Source organism: Perca fluviatilis, chromosome 24 (assembly GCF_010015445.1).
Source record: "Perca fluviatilis chromosome 24, GENO_Pfluv_1.0, whole genome shotgun sequence".
In the NCBI taxonomy this organism is placed as follows: Eukaryota; Metazoa; Chordata; class Actinopteri; order Perciformes; family Percidae; genus Perca; species Perca fluviatilis.
The window spans coordinates 8,082,061-8,096,189 of record NC_053135.1 but is presented as its reverse complement, the minus strand read 5'-3'; the positions used below and the strand labels follow the sequence as shown (position 1 = coordinate 8,096,189).

Here is a 14,129-nt window from a genome sequence, read left to right as displayed (position 1 = left end):
ACTCAAAGCTGGGAAAAATTGCAAACATTACTGAAAATTGAGGCAGTTTGCATCAGCTCTTTAAATGAGAGAGAAAAAAAAAATAGATATATGGTGTGTAATATTTTGTGTAATCAGCAAATGGTTGCACAGCAAGAGCCCTTCCATTAATTGAATTAAGGCAATGTGAGTGTGTCTACAGTTTGGGACTTTTATTATCCGACTGACTTAACTGAGATGTAAAGTTGTAGCCAGCTGTTTTTTGGAAACTAGACACATGCCTCTAAAATAAGAGATTTATCTACATTTTCCAAAGGACACACAATTTTGTTGTGGTTGTATTTTTAGGATGAGATCCCAGGACAGTGTAATAGACCAGCCAAGATGCTGGATATCGTCTCCTGCCTCACCATCCATCTGCTCTGGATCAAACACACAGAAGGCTCCAAGAAAGCTCAACGTACCACCTAATATAAGCATGAGTTTCCCAACCGCTGGACAAAGCACTCGCAGCGCTGGTTTCCACAGACCGCTTCACGCTTGCCTGAGCCTGAACACATGACAAGTAAAACCCGAAGGCACGGGTTGGGGGGCGGGGGGGGGGGAGCTGAACAGGAGGAGGAGGGGAGATGCAAGAAAAGATCCCAAGAGTTTTGATTTGCGAGTAAGCTGGGTGTGTGGATGTATGAATCTGCGTCCTCTCTCACCTTTCTTTTCCATCTCTCTAACTCTCTTTTTTTTTTTCCCCCGACTTTCTCTGCATCTCTCTCTCTCTCTCTCTCTCCCCTCCTGTTCAAGGTTACTCACTATTGTTTTTCTCAGACTGGAATCACTGCACGCTTCTCTTCTTTTCTGTCGGAGGACCATGTGAGGCTCTTGAATGTAAGTGCCTCCTTTGTTGTTTAATTCACTTTCATTGGGACCATTCCTTTAGAAGCAATAGGTTTAGGCTCTTTTTCTTTTTTCCTCGGAGCACATGCACAATGGGATGTCATAGATTGGTCGGGATGGGGTTGGGTGGGGGGTGTTTAGGGGGCTTGATTGCTCCATGTGGTCCAAGCGTGGGAGTTGAATGCACGTGTCTGCTGCTGTCATTGTCTCAGTGCAGCTTGTGCACAGCTCTGTCTTTAGTTTTAAACTCGATTTGCTGCATGTGTTAGTCGTTGAATTTTGGTTGGCTTTGTATTTAACCATGAACTCAAAATGCTTCATCGTAGGTCTCCAAGATCCTTCATTTAACTGTAAAGAGATGCACTGATGAAAACAAAAACAAAAAATGTTTCTAAAAATATAGAAACCATCAAAATCAATAGTTTATGTAAATATAATAAAATAACTGTAAATTAGGGACTTTCCTTATTACTATTGCTTAACAGTGGTTGTACACAAATCTAAAAAGGTACTTTAATACAAGTGTATGTGAAGCCCCTAAACTTTAACTAAACAATCTAGTTGCAATACAGTTGTACAGGTACCTGTGTAGTAGTTATTGGGTCATATACAGTATCGAATTAACTATTACACTGTCAAGTTACGTTTTCATTTTATAACCGCTTGAAACAATTCAACCGAGTGAAATTGAGGACTATCTGTTCTGTGCTGCATGTTAAATTTATAGAACGCCTTTATGTTTTACCACTAGCTTGTTAGCTGTACCCTTCAAAATACCCAGAAAGCCTTTTAGTTATACCAACATATTATCCAATTTATATTGTGTTCTTTGAGTACATGAGCCAAATGGACAAACTGCTTGTTTGGACTCATGTCCGTATTATAGAAGCCAATGTTCCACATTTGAACTGGATATGTCAGAAAGCTAAATCTTCTGCTCGTCAGTATAATACCAAACTTTTGTTTGTTGGCTTCGTTAATCTCTTTGGTGACCTCAGAGTACTGTCGAATTCTAAGGATGCATCTTACGTTTTAGTCAAAAATAAATGAGTACATACTTTAAGACTTAAGAGCTTTGTTCCATGAGCTGTCAAAAGTTGCTAAAGCTGAATTATGTAAGCAATGATTTGAATGCACAAGCACTCGTAACTCCTATAAACTATAAACTCCTATAAACTTCGACAGAGGAGTAAGTATGTTTCTCATTACATTGTACGAATATTGTGTCTTTGTGGACTTATTCAGTTGCGTTTGTTCTCTCAGATGCCTCCAAACTGAAGATAATTTATAAAGATTCCTCCCCTGCTTCTTACTTCTGGGTTTTAATGCAAATATGCACTCACTTTGTAAAGATTAAAAGTACAGTTCAACTCAGACTTCAAGAAAGTAGTTCAATTCCTTCAGGTATATATGGATTTCTGTGAGGTTTCAGCATTAAACACCCTCCCACGCTTCACTGCAAAGCAATGTGTCCAACGTGAATTGCAACTGACATGGCAAATGAATAATACAAAAAGTGTATACACTGTTATCAATTATGGAAAACGTAACTAAGTTGCATGCCGAGCGTTGAGGTTTATGGTAAACGCGCATGTTCACACTTCTCTTTAGCAGGTTATATTTGTGAATACCTGCTTCAAAACGTCACTAAGGACTTATTTTCGGACTGTAGCGATATTTTCTTCAAAGTGTTTGGTCGTTAAAGGACGGCACACAAGCACACACACAGCTCTAAATATTGAATAATGATTTAAAATGCATTTAGCTGCTGGTGCAGTCAGTAGGATTACTCTATGGCTGATTGAGCAGCATAAATCTAAAATGAATCTCTAGAGAAACATATCTTAGCCGTGGACTAAAAACTATGTATCATCATAAACTATTTCCCCAAAACAAACTTGTCTTTTAGACTGATGGCAATATACACTCACCTAAAGGATTACTAGGAACACCATACTAATACCGTGTTTGGCCCTATCCTATCAATACGGGCCAACATTTCTAAAGAATTCTTCCAGCACCTTGTTGAATCAATTACAAAAATAGTTAAGGCAGTTCTGAAGGCGAAAGGGATCCCCCACACCATTACACCCCCACCACCACCAGCCTGCCCAGTGGTAACAAGGCACGACGGATCTATGTTCTCATTCTGTTTACACCAAATTCTGACTCTATCATCTGAATGTCTCAACAGAAATTCAGACTCAGATCAGGCAACATTTTTCCAGTCTTCAACTGTCCAATTTTGGTGAGCTTGTGTAGATTGTCGCCTCATTTTTCTATTTTTAGTGGAGATGAGTGGTACCCGGTGGGGTCTTCTGCTGGTGTAGCCCATCCGCCTCAAGGTTGTTCGTGTTGTGGCTTCACAAATGCTTTGCTGCATACCTCGGGTTTTAACGGGTGGTTATTTGAGTCAAAGTTGATCTTCTATCAGCTTGAATCAGTCGGCCCATTCTCCTCTGACCTCTAGCATCAACAAGGCATTTTCGCCCCCCAGGACTGCAGCATACTGGATGTTTTTACTTTTTCAGACCATTCTTTGTAAACCCTAGAAATGGTTGTGCGTGAAAATCTCAGTAACTGAGCAGATTGGGAAATACTCAAACCAGCCCGTCTGGCACCAACAACCATGCCACGCTCAAAGTTGCTTAGATCACCTTTCATTCCCATTCTGACATTCAGTTTGGAGTTCAGGAGATTGTCTAGACCTGGACCACACCCCTAAATGCATTGAAGCAGCTGCCATGTGATTGGTTGATTAGATCATAGCATTAATGAGAAATCTTACAGGTGTTCCTAATAATCCTTTAGGTGAGTACGTTTCATTCATTTTTAAATAGTTTTGTGAGCAAAAAAAAAAAAAAAAAGCTTATCTATTGTAGATTAGGTTTTCAAAAAGGATGCAATGTTTCATCATTCACTTCTAGCCAAGCCAACAGAAACATTTGAGGTAGAGGTTACTGCCGTGGTCATGGACATATTCACACTTCATAACATCCCCAGTCCCTCTTTCCCCCCCATCATGGATTCCACACACTCCATTCTCTTATCAGTGCTGACAGGTAGAGAAGTAGGTGCTGCTGAATGCAGCAGGATGTGAACAGTACGTTCTTTTGGTGCTTCGCGGTAAAATGTTAATGGTGCTAGCACAATCAAACTGTACGCTCTTCTTTTGTTTAATAGCTGCTGCTAATGCTAGCTACCCAGTACTTTGCCTCTTAATTCCTCACATGGCTGTTTTTATTTTTCCAGGAAAAAAAAGAAAAAAAAACTATAGATTCAATCACTCCAATGTTATTAAATTGAACAGTTGATTAAAATATTACTTTACACAATAAAATTGTTCCCGTTTGTGAAGTCTTAACTATCTGGAGTATGCTCAAATTATTTTTAGTTTTAACACCCTCTTTGCCATATTTGGAGCCCAGCAGTGTCTCGAGCTAGGAGGCCTTGGCATCAGCAGCTGCCAATGTGTCCAATCTTTTTCATGCCCAGCCAAACCCCCCACATTCCAGCTATAAAATCCCATCTCTCTCCTGTGGACCCGAGAGCTTGGCATTCACGTTACAGCTCCCAAGCAGCCAAACTCTGGATCCTCGCCACCTCCTTGTTGAGAAAATGAGTTTGAATAGACAGAAATGGGGGGGGGTTTAAATGAAAGTAGAGGCATTTTATTTGCAATGACCCCCTTTCATCCACCCTTGGGGTATTGGACTGTGTGAATGGGCTGGTTTGTTATCCGGGTGACCAAACATGGCACTTGAATGTTTATCTTCACAATGACAAAGTTTGAAAGAGCCAAAGACACTTAGTGAGGAGATGGACCGTGAACTAGTCAAGTGCCCTGTTCTGTTCCGTCTCTGCTAAACACACAGCTTTGGCTTCACTGCAGCCTTGGCTATTGAACTTCTTTTAATACATTGCGTGCTTGTGCCAGCCACTATGGGACAATAGTAGAGTCTAACTATTGTTAAATGTGCTGGGAACCTTTTACAGAAAGCATCGCGCTACGAGAACTCACAGTCGAAGGACAATAATCTTGAGTAGAGAAAATATTTCAGTTTTCAGAGTTGCATGCAATTAAGTTGCACTAGGAAAAAGCTTTTTAAAACTTCTTTGCAACACAGTTCATGCAACAGCCAACCAAAATTCCAATATTATAGCACATGCCTTTCATTTGGGTAAGACCTAGACTGATGTGTCAAACTATTACAAGGGTCAAAGGTTAAAACACGTTTCCAAGGTGAATTTGTGTTTCCTGGGATGGCGAAGGCATGTCCCGAGTCCCGCCCTACTCTGCCGCTGATTGGCTTACCCTGGTATTCTTACCCTAACAATATCACTCCTCATTCTTAAAAATAACCAATCCAACCAAGGAAGGCAACCAGTACTAGCCAATCAAAAGGCAGAATAGGGCGAGTCATGCCTTTGCCATCCTTGGAAATGCAAATTTGCTTTTCCAAGAATGTTTTTTTTTTTTAAGTTGAGATATCTAGGAAATCAGTTAATTCTTGAGTTACCTTAGTAGCTGGTGTTTGCTGCACTTAATGACATGATGGCATACTAGGCCTTTTTTCTAAAAAGCTGTGTGAACCCTAAATTGTATCTATTGAGGCAAGCAAGTTGGGTGTATGATTTAACTTCACAAAAGGGCATTCAGAGAGAAACCAGCTTTACATTAAAGCAATGCAAGGGACTGTGTTGGTGGGGGCATGTTGTTTCTGGTACCTGAGACATTACACACAATCCTGGAAAGCTGATTTGAGTGGTAGGTCTAGGAGTTTGAATCCGACGCCAAAGCACTACACAGCGACTATAATAGTATGAGACAGGATTTTACAACTCTGGAAAGTTATCACAGTCGCTAGAAATACAGTGTTCATGTTACAAAGTAATCTAGCAGGAATGTGCACTTGCACATATTGCTGCATTGCATTACAGAAAAAAATATAGCCAATTTGAACTCTTTTGCATTTCTTTGTCGGAGCCTTCTGCATTGGCACCCCTGCTGAGCCAAATCAGCGGTCACATTCAAATGGGTGTGTAGGTTGTGATTTTTTTTTTTCCCCCCCACATAGTGATTCTAAAGCATCCATCTGTACAATAAATCCCATTCTCTGACCTCATTTATGGAGTCACTCTCAAAACCAACTGTCAGAGGACAGTGGCCAGACAAAGTAAATTAGTGAAAATAATCCGACAAACTACAAAAATGTACGTATAAGGAGTCTACAGGAAGAAAACTGCATTTAAAGTATTCAGATTCATTTATTTAATTCCCTCCACAGATCTCGATGCCCCAACTGGAAAATCAGAAAGCTCATTATGAAACTGGTGCTTTGATCAATCATTATTTTTCAAGTTCTGTCAAAACGTAGTATGCACATGTCTCAATTTCTTTGCCCATTTGTTTGTCATGCAATAGGAGGATGTCCTGTATGACTCTGAGAACTGTAAGGTAAAGACAATGAATGAATGAATGAATGAATGAATGGTCAGTGGTGTCTGGAGTATTGCCATTAAGGGAAAGACATTGATTTGACTGAATGATCATTTTCATAGCTGTTGGAGTCAACAAAACCTGAAAAGTGATTATCAACAGAAGAGAATATAATAGAAAATACCAACAGAAGGTAATTTGAGCAAGATCATTCTCAACAACATAATAGCTGACACAATTTGTCTCATCTAGTTCACAAAGTCAGTGCCTGTGCAGCTTAGTATGCCATTGATTAACGCTGCAGCTCGGTGTGCATACTGCTGCCTGCATTAATTGGCTCTTTGATTAGCTAAAACTCAAGAGTCAATGTCTGGCCTACAAGCAAAAGTGGATCGATGTGTCCTCGTGGAGAATTCATAAACTGGGAGAAAAGCATCGGGAGAGCTGTTCCCAGAGCTGGAAAAGTGGAGTTCTACGTTACAAATGTGGCTAGAAATGAGCACTTCTATCACTGTATCATAATATTACATCATGACCCCCCATGTAATTCCAGGAAAAGTTGCTTTCTAATTATGGGGAGCAGGTTTTTCCAGATGCAGCGTTGGGATTTGTAACCAAAACCTCAAAGCATACCAGCACACTCTCATTCATTACAACTATGAATGTTGGGGTGACAACAAAAATTCAAGCTGTGCTTTGACTTGCTCGGCTCCACTGAGAGAAAATAAAAATCTGAAAAATTTAATTAGGACTATAGCTGGCAACGGAATGGAGACAATAGGCGTTTCATGCCACCTCTCACAGCACTGCTTAAATCCCCCAAAAAATCTAAACATTGTGACGCACCCAGTAAACACAATCTTAGTCAGCATGAACAAATATTATTACCAAAACAACCAATATAATAATGGCAGCAAAATAGTATATTGTCTAAACACAAATCCAATTTGGAGGCTTGTAAAATCCAAAGTGCACAAGCCAGCCTTTATGACCTGTTATAAAAGACAACTGGATTTGCGTGCTGTCTGAACAAAGCAAAGCAGTCTAATAGATGTTTACTGGAGATTTGATCATTTTTGGAAAACCACAGAAGGAATGTGTCTAGTCAACAGGATCACAGTCACTTAGAAACCACACTGTTTTGGAAAATTCTACACACATGCAGTGCTAAAGGGAACTTTCATTTAATTATCTTGACAGATAATTCAACTATTTAAGTGCCATCTGAACTGCAAAAGCATCACAAATTATGTTGCATCGGCCAAGTCGGGGTGCAACCAACAAATATCCATTTCCTTAAAGCTACATTGTGTAAGAATTTCTCCCATCTAGCGGTGAAATTGTATATGACAACCAACTGATTACTACATTACTTTCTAGCCCTTCCTCCTACGGTGGCCGAACCCGAAATTAGCGCTCTCCATCGTTTACACGCAGCTGTTCTAGCCACGCCAATATTAACTTTGGTCTAGTTGCTTTGCCTGTCGCGTTGTTTTAATTCTTTTTCTCTTCCCTGGCGAGTAATCTCCCCCTTGCATTCGTCACGGTGCCAATAGGTGTAAGAGGGCGAAATGCGGAGGTATGTCCCTCTTTGGCTAATGTATTTTAAAGATGGAGGCGCTACATGGCTGCCGTCATTTGAGCGAGTCGCTCGTATGTATTCTAAATGGGAGATTCTACGCTTACGAGAATACTTTGTTTAATTGCTGGAAGTAATTACACATGAATGAGTACATATTTGTGAAAGAACAAAGGGTTTTTGCTAATAATCAACTCAAAAAATTACACAATGTAGGTTTAAGAATGTATAGACATTATTCTGACTTTGGTTACTGAGTAGATTGAGTCATGGGCTTAATACACAGTGACTCCTAGCTTTTAAAAAGTGCTGTGGGTGGTTTATTGATCAATCTCTGAGGTCAATGCGTGTGCGAGTGTGTGTGTGTGTATGGGGCAGGCAGTATTTATCTGTGCTGATGTTAGAAGAATAGAGACGAAGTGATGGCTCAGCCTGAGGGGACAGCTCCAGCTCAATCTTGAAACAAGACATGTAGAGAAGGCAAGCGACCATGTTGGAAGCAAATGCCATTCACTTTAAGAAGCATTGTCCCCTGGGATGCACCTCTGAAGGCCGGGCACATCTACCTGTGTGTGCCTGGCTGTCTGCCTGTCTAAATACTGCATTAGAAGTGACATAGGTATTTGTATCTGCCTCTTGAACCTCCTACATGTGTTTCTTTTAAATTCTATTTGTGAGTAACGACATGTAGGAGTCGGTATGCGAACCCTGCTCTTAATGTTGCACTTCCTACACCGTAAAAAAAATAAAATGCTGCCAGTGAACGTAATCCAGGCAGCAACAACTGTATGTGCCCAATCAACAACATACTGTATACTGTAAACAAATTAGGAATATGTACATTTCTTTAGGAGACAGGGTTGCATGCGCACATATTCCTACAGTATGGTCGTGAAGATGATTTCCATTTCCTTGCATTGCATCAATCAGCATTTATCAAATAAGTAGAGTGATAGCTGCCTGTCCTACGTCTGTCATTCAAATACTCAGATGAAGGGGTAGGAGTAAAAAAAAAAAAAAAAAAAAAGAAGAGTGTTTGACGATATATGCTCTAGCCAATCTTGATATCCACAAACCTATATTAATGAGGAGTAACTTTATCAATTTGAGAGTGATTGCAGGTTCCAGTCTTGGGTTTTGAGTCGTAAAAGATGAGACAAACCCTTTATTTACATTTGGATCACGGATGCCATTAAATAAGTCCTAACCCTACTAAAATAGATGCTTTATTAAAATCACAGCTAAGCCCAATAGACTTGATTAATAATTCAAACCATTAATGATCTAACTGAGACCATCATTTATTCCATTTATAATTCATGGCTGTCTTATACTGTAGTCACACTGCCATCACATTGTACGAAGCCCCCTCCCCATCTTCATACAAAATGCATGTCCTTTGATTAATATTCCGACTTTCGATTCCTCTTTCATAGTCATCTATGATAGCTAACATCTCTGATCATGGCCACAGATGATAAGCTTTTTATATTCACTATAAGCAAAGTGAGATGTGCCCACTTCCTACCTTTTATATGTATGTGTGAGTGAGTGTGTGCACTCTCCCTGTCACAAATGATGGCAGGTTCATAAATCTGAATATTTTCTCACTGCCAGATGGACTAATAATACATTGCATTACCCCACACACACACACACATACACACACACACACACACACACACACACACACACCAAGAGCAGGGGAGGTCGGAGAGACTGACTTTCACTTATAACTTATTCAAGCTTCACGCTGTCATTCGGCACACCTGGGAAAAAGTCAATTTTTTTTCACTGTGGGAAGGCTTATCTAAAGCAGCAGTATAGGACTTTAAAATAACAACTTGCTTTTCAAAACATCCTCACATAGTTTTTACGTTTAAACTGCCACCCGTTGATTGAATCATTGCACTGGATTGAATTCGCCTGAAAGGTCACCAGTTCTTCTGTTTTTTTTTTTTTTTTTTTTTTTGTGTTTTTTTTTTTTTAGTTTGATTTTAAACCGCTTCATATTTTTTTATTTTTTTATTTTTTAGACTGTGATTATACTGATGTTTTTTTTGTTTTTTTTTTTGCTTTTGAATAATGGGGTATACTTTGGAATGTTGATAATGATGTGTGTGAAATACAAGCAGAGCATTGTGGAGAGATATGTTCATGTACTAATTGGAGGGCTTCACATTGAAAATAATGAGGACAGCAGTTTGAATATGACTGTACTTCACAGGAGAATATAGAGGACATAATGATCTTCTTTCTCCCACGAACTCCACATATATTTTAAATTAGATTTGCTTTTACCCCGGGCTCAAAGGAAGAGAAGTGAAGAGAATTTTCTATGGCTCATCACACCCTTATTTCACTCAATACAACAAGGCAGCTATACTGCACTTTACTCTGTGTGAGAATTTTAATAGATAATGTAGCGACGCCTGAAATAGCACATTAGCTTGAAGACTCAGCCGTGTGTGACAGTGACCGCCTGAGAGCCCTGTTGATGCTACTCACGAGGTGCATGGTATCCACTGACTTATTACATGCAGTGGATTCGCAATTGCATTGTGTTAATTAAACATGCGAGAATTTAATCTAGATATTGATTGATTGGAATAGGTAATGATAAAGCAGGTCAAATAATCTTACCGCTTTTGCACTTTAAAAAAAAAGTACTGAAAAATTAAGCCATTGTGGAAGTGGCAAAAACTGCAGTTCCTCCAATGGCCACATGAGGCTGCTTTCAAAAGCGAGTAAATCCTTACAGACCCCCCATGCCCAACTTTACAAAAGGTCATCAGCTTTGTTGACCTTAATACAGAGCTTTAGCATTGTTTGGACCCTTTACAAACAGCAGACACACTGCATGAAAAGTGGGATTTCCGTCCCCGTAAATGCCTGTAAACGCCCGGAAATCCCCCTAATTTTCGGCAGTTATCGACAATTTACAGGCTGCGAACGTCACGTTCGTCTGTGCCACATATTGTCGGAAACGAACCATGACGTATGTGGAGACCCCCCGCGGAGGTGTTAATGTATCTAATTAGAATATGAATAGGCGCCTGGCCAGAGAACGTCTGGCCTGGCTGGAATTTCCTCACTCAGGATTGGATGAAACCACTACTTTTAAACAAGAAAAATCTCTCGTGATTGGTTGACAGGTCTGTCACGGGTTAGGCTATTGGTCAACCTGGGCCATTATTATTATAATAATAAAATTATTTATATATATATATATATATATATATATATATAAATAATTTTATTATTATAATAATAATAAAATAAATAAATATATATTTATTTATTTCATATATGCTATGTAGTATATTCATGTCATTATTATCATAGTTAAAATGATTTGCCAGGAACGTGCTGTTTATTCAAAGATAGAGCTTTATTGACACAAAACACAAACGCAATCAGAAAAAAAAAACTATGTACAAAGCACGAGAAGCAGCACCGTCCACATCTAACCCGCGGCCGGCTCGGAGCTGGAGGTAACCGGCAGAATTCGGTCCATTTAGCAGACGTCTGTGGTGCGTTGTCCTGTATGTCTATGGTGGCGCACTTCCAAATGCCCACCTCACCCGCAGCCAGCACTGTCTCGCATCCAGCAGCTGTAAAATCAATCAATAAAGACAATCAGTACTGCGTGATATTTATTTATGGACACAACACACCTATGAATGCACCTAAAAAATATTCACATTGACCAAACGGATCTAATCTTACCATCTTTTCTTCTCGACCGACTCCAAGCTGAACTCTTCACAGCTTCTGCCCGCGATGCCACATCTGGTTGTTTCTAGCTGAAGCTCCTGCGTGCTGTCTCGTAATGTGTCTTACAGGCAGCTGGAAAACAATGAAATGAGAGTGGTATGAATAAAAAAACATAAGTCACAGTAAAATTAAACATGGAAAGATGAAAAAGTAAAAATTACTTACACACAATGGCGTCATTATCAGCGTCATGTAAATCTGGACTTGCAGACAGCTCCGAGCAAATATAGGTCACAGCCTCGTTATGAGTCGAGGTTAGTCTGTGAAAAAAATAAATAAAAAAACTATGGTTAAGATCGGTATCTATTAACGTATCTATGTCCTTATACAGAAGAGTTAATGAAATTCATTAAATGAAAGCATATTCTTTAAATCTTACCCTTGCTCCGGTTCGTAGCGCCTGCTACAGTTTGTCTCAGAGTTGTGAAGACGGCGACTGCTTTCTGAAAATTACGAGACAAGAAAAATACACTTTTATAAAACAACTCACCCGCTCAGCTCTGCCTCAATAATGAATGGCGCTGAAAGCAGCCACAGCTCTGTGCTGCTCGCGTTTAAACTTGGTGGGGTTTAAAACATTACTGCCAAGTCTAAGTAGCCTGTTTAACATCCAAAGACAGTTACTGTACGATCAAGAGTTAATAAACAGTACAGACTAGCTCGCCGTTTCATTAATAATCATATACTTACGTTGTCTTCTTTTCTGTGAGCGCATCTTTGGAGCCCCGGAGGAGACATGGAGGAGAGAAAAAACGCTCCAAACGTCTTGAACAACTCCTGTGTGTTTCCAAGTTAAGTTTGACAGAGTGTACCGACAACTCTTTTACCATTTGGCCTGAAATATTCCCATGTTTCGGAAGTTTTTGCTCCAACTCTCAGTTATCTCCCATGTCCCGCCGATTTTTTTCAAATGGAAGCAGTGAGGGCGGGGCAGTATGATAGAGAGACCGTGGAGCAGATTAACCAGCGGGCGCGAACAGCGCACCCACTGGTGTGGAGGTGAATTACAGTGAGTTATAATGGATTACTGGGAAAGTTTAATAACAATAGGACTATTGAAGTCTGGATTATGAGGCCATTTCAGCAGAGCCAACAGCTTCATATGCCATGGACATGTGAATATGGTGCTGAATTTGCCAGTATTTTAAGAAGAGAAATGGTTGGGACCTTGTCATGCAATGACAAAGCTGATATGCTTTATGTGAAGCCCAGTGTTTTGGTGTCAGCAGAAAGACTTCTCTTAGAAAACTGTACAGTGGAGCCTCTGTCTCCATTCCACCAGACAGTGTTGGATGAGCAAGACCAAAGAAAGGCCACTGTAGTCATGACACTATGCACAGTGGTTGAGCTCGAGGAGACTGCGAATGAATCATGGAATGCACATTTTACCTTTTGTGGCAAAGCCTGTAAAACTAATTGTTGAAATAAATTGTTTTGTGTATCTTTTTTACATAACATTGGTCATTGCTAATGATATACAAAGTAATTAATCTAGCATACTTTCATTAAATAAATCAATTCAAGCTAAAATTGAAGAGTCTACAATTAGGCTATACTGAGTCTGATCTATTTTAAGAGATTTTCTTAAAATTAAGTTAATACCTTTTAGAAAAATGTCACCTGGGGTAAAACTCCCCCTGCTGCTACCATGATTTGCATTTGTATAGCTCACAGCATTTTCATTTACATGTGAAAGCCTCCCCTAGAATTAGAGGGAGGGGGGGTCATGGGGGGACAACTGCCAAGCAAGGCTCACGTCAATTTCTGACAATTTACGGCAGTTTTCGGTGTTGCCTGTAAATTGCCGTGTACAGCCGACAGCCGTAGTTCCACGACAATCTACAGTGCCGAATACTGACGAAAATCCCACTTTTCATGCAGTGACAGGTCAGGAGAATACACTGATTAGTAGGTCTGGGTAGCTACTGATATGGTACTGTACTATGGGTACCCACACCAAAATGAAAAAATTCGATTTCTTACTTTAAGAAATCAAACACATTTTTCTACAACCACTTGTTATTAAATGTTCCAAACGTGACACCTCAGCCAGTTCCAATCGCTGATGAGGAAGGGCGTGAGATGAAGTTGAAAGCTCCAGAAAAGCTAGCAGGCTTTTGTTAACTCTTAAAAGCATTTTTCTTATAACAAGTGATGATTTTGAGTCTTCTTGGGGATTATGTCGAGTTGTCATGGTGTGCCAGCTGGTGTGGGTTCGTGTCGAGGGCGAGCAGCTAGGAGGTGACTCTTCAGTGACAGTTTTAGGACACAGTTTTAGGCCTGCTGACAGCTAATGATGATGCTGCCTGACACCCAGAAACATACACACAGACGGACACGCATATATATATATATATATATATATATATATATATATATATATATATACATATATATATATATACACACACACACACACACACCCTTGCATGCATTGATTTGTGTGTACGCTTTTGGGCATGT

General features: G+C 39.9%; 1 protein-coding gene and 2 long non-coding RNA genes across 3 annotated transcripts in view; 1 reads left to right on the top strand and 2 right to left on the bottom strand.

The window, feature by feature from the left end:
- LOC120554753 overlaps positions 1-14,129 on the bottom strand; it is a 117,707-nt gene that overhangs the window by 56,495 nt on the left and 47,083 nt on the right. The window lies entirely within an intron of this gene.
- LOC120554752 (E3 ubiquitin-protein ligase Midline-1-like) overlaps positions 744-14,129 on the top strand; it is a 55,344-nt gene continuing 41,958 nt past the window's right edge. The window contains exon 1 of the mRNA XM_039793785.1: positions 744-861. The gene's annotated coding sequence lies outside the window, so the exon portion shown is untranslated. The remainder of the gene's footprint in view (positions 862-14,129) is intronic.
- LOC120554754 lies at positions 11,832-12,559 on the bottom strand. The gene is made up of 3 exons (XR_005638578.1): positions 12,357-12,559; positions 12,046-12,109; positions 11,832-11,926 (listed from the first exon to the last, which is right to left on the bottom strand). It is a non-coding gene; the product is annotated as an uncharacterized LOC120554754 (long non-coding RNA).